Below are 26,180 nucleotides of genomic sequence, written 5' to 3' on the forward strand. Positions count from 1 at the left end.
ACACACACTGCAACCCCCTGCTATATACACAAACACACTGCAGTCCCCCCTATATACTGCAGCCCCTCTTCCCTCTACACCCACAAAATACACTGCAGCCCTCCTCTATACTCACAAAATACAACACACACACACACACACACACACACACACACACCAGCCCCCCTCTACACCCACACACTGCACCCCCCCTCTAAACCACAAAACTGCAGACACACATACCAAAACACTCTGCAGCCCTCCTCCACCCTCTACACCTACTGACACACACACACACTGCAGCCCCCCTCTACACCCACAAAACACACTGCAGACACACACACACAACAAAAAAGACTGCTGCCCCCTCTACATCCACAGAGCACATACCAGCAGCCCCCCTCTACACCACTGCAGCCCCCTGTAAACCCACACACTGCAGACACACACAAAACACTCTGCACCCCTAAAACACACACAAACCAACAAAACAGACTCTGCCACCTCTATATTCACAAAACACACACCAGCAGCCGCCTCTCTACACCCACTGCAGACCCCTATAAGCCCACACACCAACAAAACACTCTGCATCCCTCCTACACCCACAAAATACACACTGAAGACACACACTGCAGCCCACCCCACTCTACACTCGCAAAACACACACCAACAAAACAGACTCTGCTGCCCCCTCTGCACCCACAAAACACGCCAACAGAAGACACATACACCAATAAAACACTCTGCTGGCCCCTTTACACCCACAATACACACAACAGACACGCAAACCTTTCCCCTCACTCTCCTGTGCGGAGCTTTCCACAGGCAATGTGGGGGAGGAGTCAGTGCCTTGCTGGTGCCTCATGTGCAATCACCTCCCGTCTGATAACTGAAAGCCGATTGGCTGGGTGACAAAAATTCCGGTCCATTACTGATTGGATAATGCCCGGAATTTTAACCAATCAGAGAGCAGGGATTTCAATAATGCCCGGAATTTTACAGCTTTAGCCTGTAATTTTTCTTAAAGCAGCACAATTACCCTTAGTTTCTTTATAACCCTTGAGTTTATCAAAAGGGTCCTACAGAACCAAACCACACTATATACATTATAGCCCCCCCATGTTCCAGAAGTATTAAACCAGGGGGGGCGTAAACTTTTTTTCCTGCGCCCCCCTGCCAGCGGTCTCCCCATTCCTGCGCCCTCCCTAACCCCCACTTACCTGCGCTCCGGCGTCATGCCGTCACGTTGCCATAGCAACGTGACGTCACATGACCTCGCAGCATCATTTTGACGCCGTGTTGCCATGGCGACGCAGGAAGGAAGCCACCGGAGCCAAGGTAAGTAAGGTTTACAGAGGCCCTGCAGCTCCCCCGGCACTTCGGGAAGCGCGCGGGGCCTCTGTAAACCCAGCGCCCCCCGTCGGCAGTCTCGTGCCCCCCCTGGGGGTCGCGCCCCCCAGTTTGCGCACCGCTGTATTAAACAATTATAACTCTCAAACAAGAATACTTTCATAAAAAAATATAATATTGCCACCGATTTTCAACTGGTGACCTTTTAGTGACCATATTGAATTATATTCACAATCCCCACAAAATTATACAGTTATACATTTAGTAATCCAAAGTGTCCTCGGAGATTGTGCAGACAGTCCTGACCAGATACAGGGGAAATAAATAGTAATCGACATTCAAGCAGCATGAATATCAGCTTAAATTAGTCATTAGAAAAGCATAGTACAATGCATTATGGCTCCAAGTGGCTACTGGCCAACAGTATTGTTCTCGATTACGGGTTATACATGCAAGAAAAACATAGCTATAGGATGATGGGCATAACTTGAGGGGGTCACACGTTAAATCTATAAGGGATCTGTCTGAACATCCAGGAAGTGACATCATCTGGTCCGAAGCTACCACGGCCTTCCTGCTTCCTGGCAAATCCTGCCGTTACTCCCCTGACAGGAAATCAGCCTCTCTTTGGCTCGCATTGCCAGCAGCTGCTTCTGGCCTTAAATAGCAGGCAGTTGCTACTAGTCTTTGCTCGTGCAAAGTACTGGTTACCCTGTCCTGTCTGAGCTCGCCCTTGCCTTTGTTTTGCCTGCTGCCTGTCTTGACCACCCCTTGCCTGCAGCGACCTCGGAACCGGACCTGACTACCCTTTGCCTGCCTCAACCTTGGAACTAGACCGGACTACTCTTTTCCTGCCTCGACCTCAAAACCGGACCTAACTACCCTTTGCCTGCCTCAATCCCGGAACGTACCCAATTACCCCTGCATCCCAGGCCTCTCATCCCAGGCCAAGGTCTGTGTATTACTCCCTACCTCTGTAATGCGGGTCCGTATCCTGTTTTGCAGTCAGCAACGTTAAAAAATCTTAGATATCATAAAGTCCTCACAGGCAACAGGCTGTATACCATTGATCTAAACACATCTGTAATGTTCTTCCAGTGCTTATGCTTTACTGTTTAATACATTCTATTGTCAGTGTTGTAACACTGCAATGGCTGTAATAGTTTCTAAATCCTAAGCATTGACTTCCCCTTAAGATGAAAAAGGCTTCATTTACTTTTTGTCTAGGTATATTGGACAGCCATTTACGACCAACAAAGAGCCTTTGTAAAAATCCTGCTATAACAAAAGCAGTGCATTGCACAGCCTCCCTCCATAACAGGAATCAATTTTCACCTTCTAGAAAGGCATTCCTTTAACCAATAGTTCATGCTTGAGGCATCAAGCCTAACCCCTCTCTCTCTCTCTCTCTCTCAAAGAAAGAAAGAACATTCTTCAACATCCATCAATACTGACCACTAAGAGCCGTTCAGTACATTAAAGTTAGGAACGAAGGCTTAAACTAAACCATGTACTTCTCTAGTTTACTCAACACATATAAACATCACAAAAAAACATGTTTGTAGTTAAATCCCTTGTCTGCCAGAGATGTATCAGATTGATGCAAACCCCTGGCAGTGTTTTTAAGCATATCAATAATTGAACCCCCTCACCCCCAAGAAGAAATAAAATTCTGGTGTACAGATCTTAAATGTTATATTGACCACACTGGTAATGGTCCTTCGTCATAGTAAAAAGTTCGCTCTGTGATACAGTATATTAAAAGACAATATTATTTACCCTTTGGAGTGCTGGGTCTTTTTTGTAGGCTTTATAAAATGTATTTGGATAGATTTCCTATTTTGAGTTTCCATATACTGTACTTGGTCTGTTAATTGTTGCTACCTTAACTATTCTGTAAACAACAGAAGGTCAAAGATCAGGGACAAACAAAGTCCCCCCACAATTCGGACTAGGTTTGAGTATGTGCACATGATCTGGCATGCACTGCTGCTTAAACTATGCTTTGAATGCTTCAAATGTATACGCTATAACCACAGCCAAGGTAAGTGGAGTCACGAGTTCTTGCGCTCCCTACAAGCTCACCCATATGGACAGGAAGCTGCCCAACAGCCATGTTGGATATAAACACCATTACTTCAGGAAAGGGGAGAGGGGGGGGGGGGGGAAAAGAAGAGGTTAATGGGAAAACTGCAGCATTATCGGATTATAACCAACATGCTAAGGAAGTTGTATTGCCTGTGTTAGAGATATCTTAGAAAAGACACAATAGATAATAATAGGCTGAAATGAAATACTGCTAGATTATTTGACAGTCGGGTGCAGGATTAGAATAAAAATGGAAAAATGGAGCAAAACATGGATTATGAAATTACATTTGTAATTAGCCAATAATAGGGCGACAGGGATGGCCAAGTTCAAGGTCTCACAAAAAATGAGAGAGGGGCGAGAGAGGCGAGATTCCTCCTTAGGTTCATTCTCTTTACAAGCTCCATTTCCACTGCACTGCCCCACGCCACCATCAACTATTACTCACAGGTGTCAATTCTTTTATACCCCTGATTTATAGCTCTCCACTCTGTAGGAATCCAGTCATTTTTTATTGTAGGGATTTACAGTTTACAAATTCTCTCATTAAAAAAGTCAACTAGTCTCTAATAAAAACAGAAGCAGACTTACAATACACCTAGGGCCATATAAAGAATTTCAGCTATTTGCAAATAAATCGATTTTTGTTATTGAAAGATCGGTTCATTGGATTGAAGTCAACAATGTAAGGCTCATCTAAAAGTAAAACAGAAATGTACTGCAAATTGCACTGAAATAAGTATTTAATCTTTAGTCATAAAAACGTGATACGGTAGTGTTACATTTTATTACAAAATAAAATTGGAAAGAAGCATCCAATCCAGATAGGGATTACATTCTATATTGAAATTTATACCATAGTTTCACTATAGGGACACACACACAAAAAAAAATATCTGGGTTTTGAAACAATCTACTTTCCAGCATCAATGTGTGGGAGTGAACTTGTGTGTCCACTGTTACCACAGGCCAGCATTTCTATGTGAGTTACTTTACAATAAAGCAGTACAGTTTTTCTAATGTAGCAAAATCCAAAAGAACTAATATAGTACTAACAAATAATGCCTCAAAGGCTTTTTATAGATACACGGTTCCACATTCCTAACACTCATTTACAATAGGTACACGAAACATTTGTTTTTAGCTTAGAAGGGAAGGCTAGATCAAACCTTACTGGGATTTCCACCTTTGAATATTAGGAATGCACCGATGTTACTGGTATCTTAGACAGAAGAGCAATCTCCAACAATGGCATTTATCGTTGTGTAAAACTGCACATTATATACACTGCTCCCCTCTCCTCCCAAGAAACAAACCTGCCTCACACGTATTTGAGCCCTTGTTTTCACCATTAAAAGACGCATGTTCAAAATGTTTGTCTTATTCTAAATTGAACCACAAAAAAAGCTGTGAATTTTAGGCTGAATCGCAGCGCTCAAAGTATATAAACCATTGGCATAGCTTCCTTCCATTATTCCACTGTAACACTCTTCTAGAGATTCATACTTGTGTTTTTTGATTAAAGCGTATATAAAATGACTGCTATTTGCTCACATAAATAAGGGATTTCCTGCCTGTAAATGTAATGCAGATTGTAGGACTCCTAAAGGTAATTTAAAAATAAATAAACACACAAACAAAAAAAAAATACATAGTGCCAAGTAATTATAAGAATACTTTGAAGTTTCTTAAAACATTAAAAGAGGCAATCCATGCATTATTCGGTAGGTGTTTTTTTTTTTTTTTTTTTTTTAAATAAATCAGTTCTGTAGTATAAGATAATACTTTTTTTATTCCACCCTTAATGCCATTTTAATGAGTTTTAATATACTGAGCATACTTTGATTTCTATAGCAAGTTTTAACACACTTCCCCAGCAGTGCAAGATAGTTGTAACACTTTGTGTTAATTTGTTGCCAATATTCCCAGCAGTCTGAGCTAAAACTGTAACAATAGTTACTATAATAATATAAGAATACATTGTAGCTGCTGAGTTACACGGCTGAATGATTGATTGAAACTGAAAGGCAGCCATTTAGTGAACCCTGATAAGCAAGATCTTTGCTGATCTATCACAGGAAAACTAAATCAATTGCTGTTTAGGTTATTAGTTTTCAATAACTGTAATCAAAGGCTGCATATATAAAAACTTTTTTTTTTTAATGGGCTATAAAATTTATATTGGGAGAAGGCATTTTTAGCACACTCGCAATGACTAAACACACGACAGCAATATACACACAGACTAATATAAAAGCAAAATAATAAAAATATAGAAACATACTTGTGTTTGGAACGTAACCTGAGAAAACATTTAAAAAAAAAAAAAAAATACAACTAACATACAATGCATGAAGAAGTTCTGGAATGTTATGCACAATCAACCTGCCGTGCAAACATTCCAAAGTTCAAGCCCAGGTCATGAACGCAATAACAAATAAATAATTCCTACTTCATGGGTCTCTGCCTCTACTTTCTATTCACTGCCCCACTGTAGAATTCTAAAATCTAGGACCTTTAGGAATGGCATGCATAAATTATGTATAGCGTGACAGTGCTCGCATTATGGTTCGTGAAGGCATTCACTGCTAAAAATGTACCACTCTTGAACGAAATAAATATGTAATGAACGTTTTCACACATAAAAGAGCAGTTCCGCTTAGTTTTTTTTTCTTTTTTCTTTTAATTGGTTTTACATTGGTGGGGAGTTGAACCTTGTTCAGAGGGTGCCCCCAATATGGTCTCCTCATGGGTGAATATGGAGATTTAAAGCTCCTGTGTCCATCCATTGTGGGTTCCTATGGCCCGCGTGATGCGGGAATTTTAAAACTCCATAAGATACTGGCATGTATCTCAGGAGCAAGGGGTCCCAGAGCTGTATTGTATTGTATGTCTTTATTTATATAGTGCCATTAATGTACATAGCGCTTCACAGTAGTAATACACGTGACAATCATAAATAACAAATAATATAAATAAAGGGTCACGGGAATAAGTGCTTCAGACAAACGTAACATTTAGGAAGAGGAGTCCCTGCTCCGAGGAGCTTACAATCTAATTGGTATGTAGGGAGAACATACAGAGACAGTAGGAGGGCTTATTGGTAAGTGCTTCTGCAGGGGGCCAAGCTTTATGTATCTAGTAGTATTTACGTTGCTATTCATATGCTTCTTTAAGCAAGTGTGTCTTAAGGTGGGTCATAAAAGGTGGATAGAGAGGGTGCTAGATCCCCCCCCCCCCACCTCCCCTTTTTCCCATTACCTATGTGTTATTGGTACATATCCACACATTATCCAGATCATTTGAGTTATTTTAATAATTTTTTAATATTTTAGAAATGTATTATTCAATCTATTAGTAATTTTAACTTCATAAGTTTATTTTTTTATCCTCCTTGCCGAATTTTAAGCTAAAATGAGATGTTTTTTAAGCTATATGCTAAATCAGGTTTTTAGCTATTTTATCTATCTGTGCTAATCTCTACTAATACCCGTTCTTTTGTCTCCTCTCTCTCCTCCTGCGACGATATTCTAATTAAATGACAAGTCTTTTTAATCACCATTTTTAGTTAATATTTGTATTTGATTTTTAAGTTAATGTGTATTTTGTATGAATAAATTTATTATATGTTTAGTATGTCTTTTTGAACCGCAGAGTGATGTGCCTCATTTATAGGCAAACCTACGGGTTAATATACTATTTCTAAATTTGAAGATTAGCTATTTCAATTGAATTGTTAATTGATAGCAATCAGTGACACTATATAATAGGACCCACCCTTAAGGGAAGTTAATCTTCTCCTGAGGAAGTTGTCTATGTACAACGAAACGCGTAGAGCTTGAGAAAGTCAGTCTGCTGCAGCTGCCCACGAAGTGAAGACGACCGAGTTCTACTGCTGATCCATTGCTGTCCGTCGCTATCGCCTTCAACCGGATGTCGTCACCCCTTTACCGGAAGTGACGTCAGACGCCATCCATCGGCGGCGAGGTTGGAGTTGCGGGAGGACGGGAGTAACCCTCACCATCCAGGATCAGCTTTTCAACTGTCTCACGAAACCGTTATGTGTACAAATCATTACACTTATTATCTGAGCAAAAGATATCTGCAAGAAGTTTGTTCTGAAATTCTACCGAGCCAGAATTTATCTTCCTGTGTGGGATATACCTTCACCAACACTGACTGAGTCAGACCACTGCCAGTTTTTATTACACTTGTTGTAAGTAGGAATTTCTACAGAGCCAAGACATCTACTAAGCTCCAATTGCATTGATATACTGCACTATTATTGTTTTTATTTTCTTTATTTTCATGGTGTGTTCCTGATCTCATCGCTCCCTTCCCACCCCGAAACAAGACTGCTTCTGTAGGGAATCCTTGCATATTCCTTGGAAGGTTGAGAAGTATCTTTTTGGTTACACATCATTATATTCAAATTTGATTTGTTGCATTTGCACTTGTTATCTGTGGGGATCTTAGCGCCTATTCAAATCACCTGGGTTCACTTTATTTATATAGCGCCATTAATGTACATAGCGCGTCACAGTAGTAATACACGTGACAATCATAAATAACAAATAATATAAATAAAGGGTCACGGGAATAAGTGCTTCAGACAAACGTAACATTTAGGAAGAGGAGTCCCTGCTCCGAGGAGCTTACAATCTAATTGGTATGTAGGGAGAACATACAGAGACAGTAGGAGGGCTTATTGGTAAGTGCTTCTGCAGGGGGCCAAGCTTTATGTATCTAGTAGTATTTACGTTGCTATTCATATGCTTCTTTAAGCAAGTCTGTCTTAAGGTGGGTCTTAAAAGGTGGATAGAGAGGGTGCTAGTCGGGTATTGAGGGGAAGGGCATTCCAGAGATGTGGGGCAGTCAGTGAGAAAGGTTTAAGGCGGGAGAGGGCTTTAGATACATAGGGGGTAGAGAGAAGACATCCTTGAGAAAAACGCAAGAGTCGCGATGGTGCATAGTGAGAAATTAGGGCTGAGATGTAAGGAGGGGCAGAAGAGTGAAAAGCTTTAAAAGTGAGGAGGAGAATTGAGTGTGAGATGCAGGATTTGATAGGAATCCAGGAGAGGGATTTCAGCAGGGGAGATGCTGAGACAGATTTAGTAAAAAGTAGAGTGATTCTGGCAGCAGTGTTTAGGATAGATTGTAGGGGAGACAGGTGAGAGGCAGGGAGGACGGACAGCAGGAGGTTACAGTAGTCGAGACGGGAGAGAATGAGGGCCTGAGTCAGAGTTTTAGCAGTCGGGCAACAGAGGAAAGGGCGTAACTTTGTAATATTGCGGAGCAAAAAGCAACAGGTTTTAGAGACGTTTTGAATGTGAGAGGAGAATGTGAGAGAGGAGTCGAGTGTGACCCCCAGGCAGCGTGCTTGGGCTACTGGGTGAATGATGATACTTCCAACAGTAATGTGGAAGGAGGTAGTAGGGCCAGGTTTGGGAGGAAGTATAAGGAGCTCTGTTTTTGCCATGTTAAGTTTAAGTCGGCAGAGGGCCATCCAGGATGATATCGCAGAGAGACATTCAGAAACTTTGGTCTGTACAGAAGGTGTAAGGTCAGGGGCTCACATTAAAAGCAGTTCAGCACTGGAGACCCCCTGCTTCCCAAGTAGGGTATTTGTATTTATTTTTGTTAAATGAGGAATGCTATTTTTTCATGTCCAATGTAGTATAGCAGCAGCCAGAGCACAGCCAATGACTAGTAGGCGGAATAACCCCAGGCAGACTCCAAAATTCGTTGATCAGCTATTTAATGCAGACATCCACAAAAAGCAGGCGCTACATGAACGCACCACCTAGACCTTGACAAAGTGCTTCGGCATGAAACGCGTAGCTGGTGCGTTCATGTAGCTCCTGCTTTTTGTGGATGTCTGCATTAAATAGCTGATCAACGAATTTTGGAGTCTGCCTGGGGTTATTCTGACTAGTAGTCATTGGCTGTGCTCTGGCTGCTGCTATACTACGTTGGATCATCCTCACCCACAGACTGCACGCCCTGGATGCTTTAACAGCGGCAGTGTTCCTGCAAAAGATACAGGTAATGGGCCATAGTGCCATGTAATTTTTTCCTGGTATACACAACTGCTGCTTATAATTAGTGGCTTATACTAATGTGTAAACAGCGACGAGAGAAAGAACCCCAAGGAGAGCACTCAAACACTCAAGAGAACTTACAAGCACCCTGCAATAGCCTGAAGGTGTCTAGCCAATACCTAGTCTCTAGGTCTGCTACCACGGTCGGATGTACTTTACTGTCCATAACACTGGACACAACATGTAAACAGGCACTACTTGTGCACTGTTCTAACAGTTTCTGATCCTGCCTGTTACGGTATATTCACTGCACATATGTGCAATCTACTGGCAGGTAAGATCTACTTCATCTACATGCCACTGGGAGTGCATTTGAGCGCTGAGTATATACTGCACTGAACTTAAAGGCATTATGCCTGTAGTGCACACCCAGAGATTATCTACCAAACATGTAGACCATTCAATGTCTCAATATAGGGACTAGCCCTTTATACTATAAGCTGGTTACCTTATTGAGGCAAGGCCTTACCTATACTTTTAGTGAAGCTCTCCAGGTACTCTGTGGTTAACCTCACTGACCACAGACTTAAATAGGATCACAGTTCTGTTATCTGGCCCTTGTACTGTTACCTCCGTCCTTTAGAGTGAGGACAGTGCATTGGCTACGTTTATGACCACGTCCGGTTCCGTTTTTACAATTCGCTGTCATATTGGCTCACACTGAAATATTACACTTTGACCCACAGCATCTATTTTATTTTATTGGGTAACGACTCACAATAAAGTATTTTAATTTACCCATTCCTCATTTACACCACACCGTCCACATGTACACTTGTTCTCTTGAGTGTTTGAGTGCTCTCCTTGGGGTTCTTTCTCTCGTCGCTGTTTATCCAATATTACCCCTGATAGTAGCACCACCACTCCTTACCCAATTAGCAGTAGCGAGGGTTCCCCTTCCCCGTCCCCACCCCATTTCCCCCTCCTGTGGTTCATGGTTATACTAATGTGCCATTGTTTGTGGTCATCAAGTGGATACCACTAGGTACTTGGAGTGGATAATACACAAGCATGGTGAAGCTTATGGATTTATTGACACTATTTATGTGGTCACATATGATTATTGGAGCACCACAGTATCATCTATTGAACTATTTTTTAATGTCACCTAAGCTAAGTACAGCAGGTCAGAACTGCGATAATAAAACCAGGCTGGTACTTTATTTTACCAAAGTTACGAAGAGAAAATGGAAAAACAGGGCTAGATTGTTACCACAGTTGACCTGGAAGCTATACATAAGCCATATGTATTACTTCACATTTTGAGTACACATTATGGCTCATTGAAAGTAATCTGAGAAAGAAGGATGGGTAGATGTCAAGCCTTACTTTCATGTAGTAAAGTAACAAAGGAGGGAGAAGTACTGTACATTTGAAAGCTTGTAACCCATCAAGTATCTGTTGTTCCCCAAAAAAAGGTATCGTACCACCTACTTCTTCTCCTTTCTTTGTTACTGTGCATGCTATGTCTTGTATATAATGTATACCCTGTTCACTTATGTAACTGTATTTGTAACCATGTATTATTTGTCACCTTAACCCTATGCCCAGGACATAATTGAAAACGAGAGGTAACTCTCAATGTATTACTTCCTGATAAAACATTTTATAAATAAATAAAATTGATGGGCAGTCTACTGACAGCCTTTTAAGATTTAGAAGTCTGCATTCTCCTTTGCGTTCTCTCTGTCATTAATATAGAAAACGTCCTATAAAGTAAAAATTATCACTCCAATTCAACCTATAACAAGTAATATTCTATTTTAAAAGCAGCCTTTTTTTAACGGTTCTGTAAGAAAAAACAGCAAACATTTTAAAAACTCCTCAAAAATCCAGCAAATACCTCTAGAGTAATTTACACAAAGCTGTGCAGCTTATTAAGGAATGTAAGCATCCACCGACAGCACAGCAACACGTTTCAGGAGACGCAAACCATTAATGAATTTATCTTTGTAACCACATTCCCATGCAACATATTGATATCAAAATTCAATTTGGCACTATAACACCAACGTACATTTCATCACCTGTTAACTGCTATTGTGCCGTGTACAAGAACAATAAAAAAAATATGATAGTTTAAAAAACGGATTCTCCTGGAATAGTGTTTAGAACTGAAAGTCAAGTTCAGTACTGATCTCTTGGAATGTCTTCTTTCTAGAGTGATAAAAAAAAAATCGAGACATATGGAAAACATTCTAGGGAACATGAAAAAAAAATTATATAAAAACGGACTACTTTTTTTTAAATTATTTTTAAACCAAGTATCAGATTGTAATTCTGAAAAGCTTTCCAATAATGACAGTCATCTCTTCTCTCTTAACTAACTCTGGTTTCTTTTTCCTCTCTCACTCCCCCATCATCACTCCTAATGCAGGGCACAAAATAGCAGCCTACCATCAGATGGATTTTGATGGTGTTTATTTTAGTCTCACAAGGGGATGTCACATTTAGAGAGGTTGAAACGCCTTGTTTCTTGTAATAAACAATACATTTAGGTCTGTACTTCGAGGTCTCTGCTGAAGGAGTCTAGTCGACTTGGTATTCAGCGATTACATTCATCAGTTCAAATCAAATACATTGGTAAGATGCTTACTGTACTTTTTAGCCATCACTCACTGCCCCTTGAAAAGGTGCAGTTTCTTTTTTTTTTTTATCATTAAAAATTTCTAAATACAAAACTTCATATATATATTTTTACATTTTAGGCCATAAACCTTCCCACTATTTTTTAGGGATCATTGCATTGTTGATGCCTTGTGCGTGATTTCATAGACTTCAAACAGGAACAATGCTAAACAGTACTCCTTCTTCCTTCCCCATTCATGCCCTCCTTTTGGAATACATATATGTTCCATGCTTCCGTGTTACCATTAATGGCTTGGAATCCCCAATGAGGGAATCCATAGACGAGGTCTCTTTATTTTCAGTTCACAAATTTGTAAACCGATACAGCAATAATAATGATTTCCTCATTACCCATCCAAAATGTACTTTAAAACGCAGAGACAAAAAACAAAGAAGAGAGAGAATAACTGGTGAATTCAATTAAAAGTCAATAAGAAATCTCTAGACAGAAGCAGAATACATGAAGCCAAAGTGATATACCATAACAAAACCTCAGGCAGCAATGCTGAAACAAATGATCAAGCTATAAATACTGCTCTTTGGATAGAATATAACAAGACGAGCTTTGTTTCTATAGACACCCAGCTTGTTTCTGGAAAGCAATTAACTAGGAATGGTAAATATGCATTCATCCAAACCAAAAGCCACAGCTTGTATATTTGCTTTCCTACACGATTTGCTTTGCATTAGGTTGAAAGGTTTAGGTTCCTCAGTTGGTTATGCTCTTAGAGGGTCGTTCATAAAATGACGGTTTATTCTGAACAAGGGGGCAGAATATTATTCACACATTCCCGGTTTGCATTTCCATACTGTAACCGAACAATCTTTCAGACCAGTAATAAGATTTAAGAGGTTTTTTTTTCTTTCAAAGAAGCAAAGTGTGACTCAAGAATTTTGTTTTTCCTTTATGCTTCAATGAACAACTGCAATTAGAATCTAAATAAAAGTAAGTCATTTACTATGGAAAGGGCAGCGTATTTTAAGTCCTGATGCTACCTCAAGGGTAAAGACACCCATTTCCCTCTGACAGCATCTTGGTAATGAGTCCAGGGACTACATGAACATTGGCATTCAAGCTCATAACAAGTTCACAAGGTTACTAGAGGGGGAAAAAAACATGCCATTTATTTCCATTCAAGTGAAAAACATGCTAGAATTCCAAAGGAAGAATTCACATATAATAACCTTCAGTTAATTCCACGAGGCATAACCTGAAGCTATTTCCCTACAATAGAACAGCTTAAAAAAAAAATGCAGGAGCACATGATAAAGAATGTATGAATTTACTTACTATAAACGCCATGCATTAAGTTGTTTTGCCACTGCAGACATTTAACATTGCTTTTGTAGCTTACATTTTTATAGACTAGTTAATCCTGACAAGCATGCTAATAAGTTGTACATAGAAACACTGAGGTCCCATGATTATCGTTGGTGTGTAAAAGTCTGGAGAAAACAAAAGTGGCAAGGTTAAATTACATAATCTAGTAAATTCTATTTCTTACTTTGCATTAGTTTTTGTATGACAGCATGGGTGGAAACCCTTTTTTTTCCCAGGCGTGCCAATAAATGGCCACAAATTGTATGGCGAGCTATTATCCTATTGCTTTAAATCTCATTTAAATTAATAGCTAAACCTTAAACAAAGCCAAAAGAAAACAGGAGTAATAAAAACATTAAAATATTTCAAACAGTAATTGCAGTCCAGAAGAAGCATGGCTGCCAGCGGGGAGGCGGGGTGTTCGAGAGAGGTGGGCAGCACATCAGTGGCCTGCACCCGCAGCAGACACCTGGGTAGACAACCTGATGGAAGGGACGAGCTGAAGAGGCCTCTAGTGGTTGATGCCATAACTGCTAGGATAGATGCCATGAATAAGTGCAGCGGCGGGGACGACAGCAACCTGTGTGGAGCGAGAGGCTGCCTCCTCTCTTTTTTTCACTGTATAATCCTATATAAATTACATACCTTAAACTATGTTGGACATGCAGTAAGGTGCTTCCTCGCAACACCCAGCTAAAGCCAACATTTTTCCCATTTGCTCAGTCAATATCCAGTATTCTATTGGCTCCCAAACTGCTCCCCCGTACATATAGCTTTTAAAAAGTCACTGTTTGGCATATTATTATGAACGGGTTATTAAACAGGGGTGTGGTCATGGCAGCAGCTCTGTGTGTCAGTGTGTATCTGACACACAGACAGAGACACTGACAGATTGGCACACAAACTCCTCCCTCCTCCCCATCCCAAGTTAGGTGCACTGGCAAAAAAGGGAGCAAAGCTGGACATAGTCACAGAGCGCTCCACCTCCCCCACCGCCAGACTAAGTAGTGCAGCGCTGACCGGCCCGTCAATCACTGCCGCATCTGGCAACCGCGCAACCTATCGTTCCAGCAAAGCAGGGTAGGTTTTGGCGCAAGTCAGACAGCGTCGCAGCACAGGCGCCAGAGTAAAATATTTTGTGTCCCGGGACTTTTCCATACTTGTTATTAAATATATTTTCAGTTCATAAGAGAGAGGGTATAAATTCCTACCGATTGGATTAATGTCTGCTCAAGGATGCGTTTCCGGGACTCCTCTCCGGAAAGTATCGACCTTATTTAGAGTTTTTTGGTTTTTTTCATTTTTTTCCCAATATAGGAATGAAGCAGGGGTTTTCCGGAGTTGAACCCCATTCATTTCAGCTCCGGAGACCCCCTGTTTCCGGAGACACTTACCTCTGAAAGGGGTGCCGCTATCTCTGCTGTTTTTTGCCGTTTAAAGCCCCCGGTCACATGGGCCAATAGGAAGCCACACTGGATGACATCACGGCTTCCTATTGGCCCGCAAGCTTTGAAAAGCAGCAATATACAGTAGTGAACCCTGCAGTGGATACTGACACTCACTATGGAAATAAGTACCTCCAGAAGCAGGGGGACCCAAGAGCTGAAATTAATGAGGTTACTGCTCTGCTATATAAAAAAAAATTCATAAGGCTTAAAAAATATTCTTGATAGTTGTCAGGATATCATCACACCCATTCAATGTACATTTTTCGCATCAACAAACTTTTGCAATTGCCTTTCAACCTCATGCTTCCCATTCAAGATAGAATTATTAAACACGCTGGTAAATATGTAGAATACGTGTGTGTACGCATTGCACGGACTGAAATAAATAATATGCCTGAAGGATTACCATGGCTGCCTAATTTACAGGCGCCACAATGACCTTTCTAAAAGACTATTTCCAACAAGACTAGCAATACATGGAGAACAGCAAACAGTGATGCCATTATGTTTTTGTGTTTCCATATTACAGCGATAGGTAATAATAGGATCATGACATATCGGTCACTCTGCACTCATTTATTTCGTGAGTTTTGAAAATGGTCTTTTTCAAATTGAACAATTTTACAGAGTAAAGACTACAGTGTGTATTTGTTAAATAATAGTAATTTGTTTAGAAAGCATTGTTATTAGCAGCTTTTCTCCATGGCACTGGTGCCAATAGGATACAATATTCCAACATATTCACGGATTAAAAAGGACTGGTTACCAGCCTGTTTTAACATCACCAGGGTCCATAAATGTTTCCTTATGTAGCAGGGTCAACCCTGGTCCCCCTTACCCTCGCTCCGGTGGGGGCTGCTGCTGTGGGTGCGATCGCGTCACCGGTGGCTCCCAGCGGCGTCGCCATCTTGGAGCGCGCATGCGTGGAGGGTTGCACATGCGCAGACGCGATGTGGCGGCCATTACTGTGAGGGAGAAGTGGCAGCAGATGCGCTCCGTAGCACAGGGCCAGCACCAGCTCGCACATGCGCAGTTAGCAGTGGCCATTAAGATGTTGCGCATGCGCAGTACCCATAGCGCATGCAATCCTAATGGTAAAGAGGCCCATGGGGAACTACAACTCCCAGCAGCCCCAGGGGCTGAAGCACATGTGATGCCACCGCAGCTATAGGGCTTAGAGCTTCACCTGCAGGAAAGGATACATTGTTGTGTGCTGCAGTGAGTGAGCTAGGCTGAGTCCAGGGTCAGCGCTTAGGCGCTGATCCGTGCTGAGGCGCGCTGATGCTAGTCAGTGAGCCCCTGCAGCCGCAATGAGGGTGGCTTTAGCAGGGGCTCGCGCACGCATCCGTAGACCTTATACAATTTTTAGTTTTTCGCGCTCACGGGAGCGCAGGGCCGGCCACGTGAGCGGTTCGCCGAATGAGGGCGAACCAGCTCCGTGACGTCACTGGCCCGCCCCCCGACGGCGTGCGAACTAAGGCCAGGGATTGCTTAGCCTCAGTGTGCCTCCGCACGGCTGCAGTTACCATGGACTCAGCCTAACTCTGAAATATCATACCAATATACATTTATGAAATAAGCAATATATTAATTTACGTCTCTATATTGGAGGTACCCCCATCATGGGGTAAGGTGGTTGAGACGAGCCTCAAGCCCCTGGGGGGCCTAGTCAGGGAGCATGACCATGCAAGCTGCGAGTGAAGTGTTCCATGTATCCTGTGTATAAAGTACCTGGTGCTGCTCCCTCTACCATCTGCGGAGACTCAGGCCTCTTGGAAGACCACAGGTGAGCTACAGAGCCCCACAACCATACCATGTAACTACAGATCTGGGGGCAAAGTGTGTTACATTTGGAGGCGCTGCTGAGATGGCAATAGGGACAGGCAGCAAAAGAATAAGAGAAGGGGATATATGCTGAGGGAGAAGTGAAGTCACTGTATCTCACCACTGCAAGCTCATCACTACATAACTGAGAAGTGAATGGGGGCACCCACTGTATCAGGGCTGTTTTATTACTTTGTTTGGGACAATTGCATATCTGAAAAGTGCCTGAACCCACTATAGCAGAGCCATGTCCTTTCACATTAAAGGCTTGGATGTGCGTGAAAAACATGGTATCAGCCTAGTGCACAAGGGTAATATGCCTACAGTGTGGGTAGCTTGAAAGAAAGACCCCCCAAGATGGAATAGACGGTGTACTACTATATTCACATGTTGCAGGGCTGAGATGTGCGTGAAATCCACGATATCAGCCGAGCACATATATTAGTATGCCAACAGTGTGGACCGCTTGAAAGACAGCACCCCAAAGATGGAACTACAGGTGTGTACTAAAATAATATGTTGTGCAGCGGGGGTAGTATGCCAACGGTGTGAACCGCTTGAAAGATAGCAGCCCCAAGATCGGACTACCCAGCTGCAGCCGAAATTGTTAACAGTGCATGTAGAGTATGCCAACGGTGTGGCTGCTTGAAAAAAATAGCAGCACAAGATGGAACTCCAAGTATGTACTGGTGTGAATTCAGGGTTCCTGAGGAGGACAGTGGGTGGGGGAGTGGGGAATGTGGATGGACTGGGCGCTTCCCAATTACTATTTGATTGGTGTAATAAGTGACACACCTTAGATACACACAATAAACCTTACACCACAAAGTGATAATAAAAATAAAAGTGTACAAATGCAGCTCAACTTCCTCTGGTGGGACAGTTCCAAGTCCCAGGATGTAGAATTTTCTTTTCTTGGGGTTGAGGAGGAGCGCAGGATAAGTTCGTGATATGTGAAAAAATAAAAATATATATAGTGCAGATGGTAGATCACTGCTAAAAAGATAATCAATAAATGAAATGAACTCACAAAAATCGTATTGTATTACTGCATGTCAGAGATCCATCTCTCTCTGACTGGAGCCCTTTGTGTAGCTGGGGTCAGGATGCCTCTCAGTGGAGTGGATGATATGCAAGTGAAAGAAACCACAAATAGTGCATACTGTATAAACTATAAATATGTATTAGTCACAAATATTAAGGAAACTCACATTTTCCATAAATTCAATGGGTGGTGGAGAGAACCGCCGATAAAAGGGTGGTGAAGTGTAAGGCTGCTGCCCGGTGCTTCCTTTCACTTACACCTCAAGTGTAGTTCCGCATCAGTCTCTGCCGTCGCGTCACTTCCGGTTTCGCGTCACAGGTGAGGGCAGGAAGCCAAAATGGGTCTGGTGTCAGCAGTAGATTGCCAGTCCTTCAGTGAGCAAATTCTCTCCAAACTCTAACTCTACGCGTTTCGCACACTGCTCGAAGCAATCTACTGCTGACACCAGACCCATTTTGGCTTCCTGCCCTCACCTGTGACACGAAACCGGAAGTGACGCGACGGCAGAGACTGATGCGGAACTACACTGTGAGATGTAAGTGAAAGGAAGCACCGGGCAGCAGCCTTACACTTCACCACCCTTCTATCGGCGGTTCTCTCCACCACCCATTGAATTTATGGAAAATGTGAGTTTCCTTAATATTTGTGACTAATACATATTTATAGTTTATACAGTATGCACTATTTGTGGTTTCTTTCACTTGCATATCATCCACTCCACTGAGAGGCATCCTGACCCCAGCTACACAAAGGGCTCCAGTCAGAGAGAGATGGATCTCTGACATGCAGTAATACAATATGATTTTTGTGAGTTCATTTCATTTATTGATTATCTTTTTAGCAGTGATCTACCATCTGCACTATATATATTTTTATTTTTTCACATATCACGAACTTATCCTGCGCTCCTCCTCAACCCCAAGAAAAGAAAATCCCTGAGGAGGATCCTGGAGGTCGGAGAGCGGTTCACGCCAATATCAGGAGAACCACGTGCAGAGTTTGCAACTCTGACGAATCCAAGCTATTGGTGAAACGCTTTGAGTGTGGAGTTCTAAGCCTCAGAGCTCTCACAGGCGCGTTACTCAGCCTCAGAGGGAAACCCAAAAGTGACATCACACGAGACGGGATGTGACGTCACAGAGCCTACGGAGACACGGGCGAGGAAGTTTACAGCCTGGGAAGCTCCCCAGACCATCAGCGTCACCGAAGGGACGGAGGCGGTGAGGTTAACACCTATCTACGATGTCCATATTGTTGGGAGATGTGTGTGCAATCAATTCTCCTGATGAAGTTCCCATGCTAAGAACGAAACGCGTAGAGCTGTACATCTTTTATTGTGCATGTATGCTATATCTATCTACGGATCAAGTGTTTGGCTCCAGAGAACATTAGATAGTTCAATAGTCCGTGTGTTACGAACGCGCAGTTACTTTTGTGGACATTGGCGTCTGACGTCATAGCCACATGATCGTGGTAGTCAGGCAGGGAATTCCAACACCGGAAAGGTAACCACACTGCTGGAGCAGCACCCAACCCAGCAGAGCAAAACAACACTGCAGGAGCTAAGAAATCCAGGCACAGAGGATTCCAAGCAGAGAGGGAGCCATCTGATCTGTACACTGATTGTCTGTGAGGTGACACTGCCTGATTTTAATCGGCTATGTTGTAAGTAGCCAGTTTGCTATTTCTATATAAAGTTGCAGTTTCATACTTCACTAATGTGGCCCTTTTTTCATTCTCTTTAGGAACAAAGAAAATTGGGACTTGGTTACTACCCCGAACACCTTCCATGACACATTGTGTATTATTTTATTAATTACTGATATTTTTATCTGCGCCCGTTATTCATTTTATTTGTTTTATATGTAGCAGAGACACCCCTGACTACTATTCTAACCAATGGGCTGGCAATAAACCCTGGTACTATCAGGTTGCTAGTAGTTGGTATGGGGTTTTCCCCCTCACCTTTGGTACTGCACTTGAGTGACAGCAAAGGGTGGTACATCCTGTTGTAGCTGGGACAACGGGGTGCCCGCCTCCTGGCTGTACTTAAGGGCAGGACCGCCCTAAAGTTAGTGGTGGTTCCTTCCCCTCTGAGGAAGGCAGGTCACACAACTGGGAGCCTAAGATTGGGGCCTTCCCATGTGCTCTTCCCTCCAGGGGAGAGTGAGCGTGGGCCATACCTCTGCCTCTGCTAGGGAGGTGGGGAAGAGTTAGAATGGCTGCGGGTGCCCTTGGCCTGTAGTGACGGTCCAGGGACCATCTTCAGTGATAGCTTATCTGACAGACTATATCCGGCAGAAGACTGCTGAGTAACTGTTACTGCAGAAGAGTAGTAATAAACCGTTCCTGTTTGCAATATACCTCCTGCCTGGGACGTGACCTTATGGGGGAGAGGTAATAAGTTCTACCATGGAAGATCACCTTCAGTTCCTGGAGTCCACGGCAGATGGAGGCTCTGCCCTGCTAAAGAGATATGTGGGGTATGAACCCCAGATGCCTGTTCCTGTGTCCCCACTACTATCGACGGACGACTCAGTTCCCCCCTGTTGCCAGCAGGTATATGCACCACACACCCTGTAATAGCCCCTATTTGCGATCTGGTAGGGGAAACACTGTTATATATGTTAACCCGAGTGTGAGGTTAGGAATTCTGAGGCAGCATTTAATAATCTGTATTTAATTACTTATTTTGATATCGTTGCACATCCATTTTTTTACATACATACACACACGTGAGTATGATTCTTATCTTTTTTACCATATTACATTTGTTACATACTGATCTGCGCTATGGCACACAATCTCTTCTGAGGACTGACAAGACTTGTAATTGCCACAGTTTGAGTTGCGATTATACACCCACTTTATTGTGAGTAGGCATCATACACGAGCCAAGACAGGTAGTTTCCCTATTTGCACAAACATCTGCACTTAGATATTATTCTCTATTTCATGTTGAACATCTCCAATGCTCCTCATGGATTTTTGAAGAAACATTCAACCTTTTGGGACCAACGGAGACAGTCCCTACCAGAGTGTTTGAGCAGGGAGCTACAACATTATATTTAATCATTTTTGTATCCCATTATATTCTGCACATTATTGCTTAATATTTTTGCACTATTGCACTTTATATACTGCTCTGTGAGAGAGTGTAATTGATCACATTTGGCTTAAACTACACAGCTAACACCAAACACAATGATATTAGACAGCGCTTTCACACAGGATACAAGTAATTAGTGGATCAAAGTGATACTGTATATCAGTGAACTAGTAAATGTTTAGGTGAATGATGCTCAAAAACCTCTGGTGAGGACTTGAAGTCCTCTACTTCAAACAGCTCTCCACAAAATCCAGAAGGAGCAGGATCACCTAAAAAAAAAAAAAAGAGAATAAATATATATTCTCCTCTTTTTTGGATGATCTTGCTCCCTCTGGATTTTGTGGAGAGTTAAACTACACAGCACCACAACCATGCCATGTCACTACAGTTCTCCCTTAGGGTGGCGGGGCGCAAAGGGTGTTACATACATACACAATATATAAATATATATATATACACATACACATACATACACACACACATATATATATATATATATATATATATATATATATACACACACATATATATATATATATATATATATATATATATATATCTCAAATATGCTATATGCAATACGGTGGAGGTTTCTTGTTGCCTTTTTCACCCACCATAACTTAAAACATACATATACATAAATAACAGGGTATGTCCCATAGTACCTATCTTTCCCCTGTTAGATCTGTTATGCAAGTCCTCTTAGATACAGGCTGTAACAGGTTAAGATAGTAGGCTCTTGACCCCCCCCTTATGCCTCTCTTGTAAGTGATGGAAGGTGGTGACTCATGGCCTGTGTAAGCCTATCAGGAATAGGTACAGTCCATGAGCCCGTCCCTTCCAGAGTCTTCCAGGAGGGTGTGGAAAGTTAGCATCAGTCTGCTTCCTGCTCCAGTGAAGAGAGGAAAAAAAGAGCTGTGAGTATCTCCAATGGCAGGGATGAGCATGCTCACCCTCAGTCCAGAGACTGAGGGAACATCAGACTCAATAACCAGGGCCTGCACCATTTAGAAGTCTGGGACTTCCAATACCTTGCACCACTGCAGGGAGAACTGCAGTGGCTGCTACCATGCACACCAATAAAGACCCTTCTTCACCATACACTCCTGTCTGAGTATCAGTCCTTGGGCAGGAGGGAGAAGACTGCAGTAGTGGGAACTGGCTTCCAGATACCCTGGGACCCACTATGGCTGGAGGCGCTGACACCCGAGAAAGAACTACAGAGAACAAGAACCTAAGCCTGTCCTGGTCTCCACTATACCGCAGACAGCTCAGTTTCTCCTGCTCCAAACAGGCATTGCACCACATAACGAGGTAGCATAGGCTGTGCAATCTCCCAGATATGGGGGGTGGGGGGGAACAGTGCTACATTTGGAGGCGCTGCTGAGATAACAGGGCAGGCTTTTAGGCTTAACAGAGCAGGCTTTCTGAGATTGAGGCTTAGAGTGTAACTGAATGCTGGGAGTGAGACTCAGTGTGTGGCAGAATGCTGCCAGCAAGGGTGCCTGCGAGAGGGGAGGCTAGTTGATAGATGCCCAGGGGGACCCCTGCATACCGTAACCAGGGCCCACTTACACCCGCCTAGTGGAACTGGAGGCTATGCTGACAGAGTAAAAGGGCACTTGAGCTGGAGTGTGGCAGAACACAGTATGCTGGAAGGAAGCTTCATATAGCTGAAGGAGTTCAGTATTACCAGAGCAGAGGCCATACAGGGCGAGCTCTCAGGGAAGTGAGACTCAAGGTAGACAAAGCAAGTACCATGAAGGAAGGAATCTAGGGGTAGTCAGGGGGAGAGTTACCTCGCAGAAACAACCTAGATGTCCCAATAAGGGTGAAAGGTCTGGAGACAGGTGGCTATATCTGTATGTCACCATGAGGCGGGTTCGGGATGCCTAGGGGGTGGCCTGGTTAACAGTTAAGAGGGACCCCTAGATAGGATACGCGATACTGGCAGCCAACAGGGATGACGTAAAAGTATTGTATGGGAAGGAACTCAGAGTACTTCTAGCCAGTAACCAGATCATAGAGCCACAGGGTAGTTGCACTGTGCTGTAATTGTTTGCAGTGTAAGAATGGAGTTTTGCCTAGCTGAGGGATAGTGCTGTGTTAGACTATCTGCAGCATCAGGAACATTTACACACACATAACAGGGTCTCAAAATGGCGTCCACCACGTGGTGCTGTGTGCATGAGTCCAATATGGCGCTCCCGCCAAGAAAACGGGACTGCATGGGATGATGTGCAACATTTGCAAAAGCAGTTGCAAGCTTTCGGCGCCAAACAAAGGGTGCCCCCTTATGCTGATTGGCTCCGCTGAGTCATGTCTGTGCTACATAGAAACGCCCTGTCTCTGATTCCACCCAGGGGAGGAGCTATCTGTCCAGCCATTCAGAGAGTGGCTGGTGCTGGGAGGAGTTTAGTACTGCCTCCGAAGTAATCATTCATCTGTGAGCTGCCAAAGAGAGAGGAGCTGCTGTATTATTGTGCAATACACTTCAATATGGCTGCCTCTAGCGAAGTGCTCGACCTAGAAGTCTCCAACTACTCCCTCCCAGGTGGCTACCTGATGGTGAGGATCGGAGGCCAAGTCCACCTGCGGTGCCTGTGCGCGCACTGCCGCCTGCCTGGAGGCCCTGTCTGCCTCGATGCGCGGTGCCTTCACTGTGGCACCTTCTATCTGCGGCCTGCCAGCCCAGTGCCTGCGGAGGTGTGTGTGCCTCCTTCAAGAGCCGTTACCCCAACTGGTGCGGTCTCCTTTATATTTCCTGCCATGGAAGCTGTGGGCCCATGCACCCTTAACAATGTGGCCAGTTGCCCAAGTGGTCCGGTGCCACTTACTACCGCAGCTTCAGACCCTGCTGTGGGCCCGTGTGCCCTACAATGGCCGGTCCAGTCCCTGACGATGGTACTGACTGTCCTAGGCTTGGGATCAGTACCTACCGACGCCAAAGAGGGTGAGTTGACTGCCCCAGGGGTGTCGGATGTGAGTCCCCAGGTGACCACGGAGCAAGGTATCTCCTAAAGTATGATCGCCCGGGCTACTGACTCACCCTGGCATCGCGTCCTGGCGGAGTTGTGCCCACTAGACAAGGAAAAAAAAAAAAACTCTACCGGGCGGAACCTGTGGAGAAGAGCCCACAGCCTACCTGCCGTGCGGAGAGAAGATCAGACCTGATCGCGTCCATCCACGAGGCTGCAGAGGTTCCGGAACGGCCTAGAAGTTCCGCAACTCCAGTGACGCCGGTGCTGCCTGTATGCCGTCTGCTGAGGAACCGATGGACATCGCCTACCTTGCTGTGGCTGAGCCGCCACGTTCCTATTTCACAGCAGATCCGGTTGCGGCCTACCTGAATGAGTCGCCGGGTGCAGCCTTATCCGGTGCGTAGCTCGGTGACGAACTTCCGGTCTTACTGGAAGTGACATCACTTGCGCCGGGCATGAGCTGCTCCGGTGATCTCGCGAGATTGACTCTCATGGATATTGTCACTAAGATGTCGCCAGCGGAGCCGGCCGCACCACCGCTGGTTCCAGTTGCGGTGAGTGTGGGCCTGCATCCGCATGATGTCGCCTGTCAGGTGAAGCCTGATTATAACGGGGTTATAACATCTTGCCTTGTGTATGAACATGCATTTTTGTTTTACACATGGCTGTAAAACCCCTATTTGTCCACTTATTGTCTTGCAGTATTTGCATGTTGCATATTTCCCAGAGCATTGGCCTGTAAAGTATGCTTGATTTAACCATTTAATTTTATTTATAACCAGCACATCCCTACACCGACACAGGCCCTTACAGAAAAGGGAAGGGGTCATCATGCCGGGGAAGAGCTAGGACCGATCTCTTGTGCCCATGAATGGGGGTTGGGTCCAGGGATCATCTTAAGGCTGGAGACCAGTGTTTGTGTATCCAATGGCTGACTGTATGCTGTACCCTGTATGGAGAAGAATAAAGCTGTACCTGTTACAAATATACTCCTGCCTGAGTTTGCAGTCACGGGGAGTATGAGAGAGTTCTTCCTCATGGACTGCCTTCAGCACTACTGGATCCTGCAGCAGATGGAGGCACTGACCCAAGAATAAAGGGGAACCAGCTATCATCCCTAAAGCCTGTCCAGTTTCCCCAACAACATCAGTGGGATATCAGACCTTTGAGCCAGCAGGTACTCATGTATGCAGCAGCACTACACACCTGGTAGCAAGAGAATCTCCCATAGAGTGTGGGAAACACACACACACACACATCTGTAAATACAACTGTATGCTCCTCTGCATGTCTTAGGCAGGTCTGCAACCCCGCCTTTCACCATTATCACCCAGCACACAGCACTTCCACTGCAGCAAGGGATTCTGGGAAATTACATGCAAATGAGCACACAGTGCCACTTTTTGCTTCAAAAACCATTTTTAACATGGTTCCCTATAGGCTTAAGCTTGCTGCATGGTTACAGCTTTGAGCGATAATCTGGGTACTCTGTACCACACAGTAATATACATAAGACCATACATATAGCAGTTCACCCCACGCATACCAACATGGGTGTTCCCAAATGTACCTGGGTGCTGGGCACCAATTCCCTGATGTCCCTTTCCCTTATGTCCAGGCCCATCCAGAGTGTTGGAGATAGCGCTATCCCGTGGAGTGTTAGTGCACTGCAATAGGTACCTGCCCGGGGCTCCTGCACCCGGGTATCGCAGAATAACAGAAGGAGATCCGTCGGATCCGACGTGGCATCCGCCTACGCGTGTGGTGAATTCCGGCGTGGATAATATCACCGTACCGTCTATACCATGGGGCTGGCCCGTTCCCAGTCCAGAGGCCGCAGTCACTGCGTGGCGTGACCTTCCGCGAAGATAGTCTCTATTCAGAGGGAATCTGATCCCAGACCCAATGATCAGGGCTGCGCAACAGATGAGCTGTTTCCTCATCTCATCAAATAGCTAATGGGGTATATTCCTTACTTAGGGCCTGTTCCTGAAGCAACCACAAGCTGGGGGTAATGATAGTACTTATCTGGGGCCTATGGGGGTAAGCTAACCTAGTACAGGGGCTACTGCTCCCTGTACCTGCAACCTCCTCTAATCTGCTCCCAGCTTCAACTGTCACCAACTGCCTGTTTTCTCCAGTGCGGGAAATGTACCAATATCAGAGCGCAGAGAGTTCTGACACCATATTGGCTGCTGTGACCACCTGGTATACCAACTCCCTTAGGCTCATGGGACTTTTAGTCCCACACAGAGCCTTCCCTGGTAATCGAGCGCATGTACATATGGTCTAATCTATATAAA

General features: G+C 43.9%; 1 protein-coding gene across 3 annotated transcripts in view; it reads right to left on the reverse strand.

Moving 5' to 3' along the window:
• WWC2 (WW and C2 domain containing 2) overlaps positions 1–26,180 on the reverse strand; it is a 245,958-nt gene that overhangs the window by 193,005 nt on the left and 26,773 nt on the right. The window lies entirely within an intron of this gene.

Source organism: Ascaphus truei, chromosome 1, assembly GCF_040206685.1.
Source record: "Ascaphus truei isolate aAscTru1 chromosome 1, aAscTru1.hap1, whole genome shotgun sequence".
In the NCBI taxonomy this organism is placed as follows: Eukaryota; Metazoa; Chordata; class Amphibia; order Anura; family Ascaphidae; genus Ascaphus; species Ascaphus truei.